The sequence below is a fragment of the Tupaia chinensis genome, unplaced genomic scaffold (genome assembly GCF_000334495.1).
Source record: "Tupaia chinensis unplaced genomic scaffold, TupChi_1.0 Scaffold000404_1, whole genome shotgun sequence".
NCBI lineage: Eukaryota > Metazoa > Chordata > Mammalia > Scandentia > Tupaiidae > Tupaia > Tupaia belangeri.
In genome coordinates, this window is record NW_006159906.1 from 645,173 (window position 1) to 646,005 (window position 833).

The following is an 833-nucleotide window of genomic DNA, read 5'->3' on the forward strand; positions in this document are numbered from 1 at the left end:
TGTGGGGCTGGCAGCCAGCCCTCCCCTCCCGCTGTGGGTCCCAGTGTGCCTGCTGGACAAGCGTGAGTGTCAGCGCTGGGTCCCAAGAGTTCTCTCCAAACCCCATGCCTGGGCAGTGGGTCCAGGGCACAGGGATGAGAGGGGATGATCCGTGGCCTCAGTGCTCGGCTTCTTGGCAGCATTTGCAGGGCAAGAGTGGACACGCCAAGAAGCCAAATATCGGTGCTCGCAGGGAGCCCAGGAGGCTGTGGGAGTGAACTTGTTTACAGAGTGAGAATACTAGTGCGGTGCCCCAGCCCTTCTCTCCAAAGGACCTCCCATTTCATTTCTTGGCCTCAGTAGCCCTGGGATAGCTCAGGCCAAGTTCACATCATTTCTTTACTGCCCACAGGGGAGGCTGGAGGACACACCTGCCTGTCCTGCCCTGGGAGCGCTGACCCTGGCTGACAGCTAACATACGCGGTCACAACGGGAGCCTGTGCCACCCCGGGCCAGGCCGGCTGCAGCGTCCTCCTGTCAGGAAGGGCTCAGAGCCTGAGTTCTGGGAGCCCAGGACCCCGACGGGCTTCGCACATGAGCCCTGACTTCTGCCAGGGCCTTGTGACGTGTTCAAATTGCAGGTCCAGATACCAAGGCCTTCACAGATGATGAGAAAAAGGACTAAAATGTAAGCTTATTTTGGAGCATGAAAGTGTTGAAACCCACCAATAATTTTTTCATAATATCCATGCCTTTTTTTTTTAAAGCTTTTCCATAAGGTGCATGTACTTGCAGGAGACAGACTGAGAGAGAAACACGGTGGGGGGGGCGGGGGGGGGGGGGTTGGGAATCCC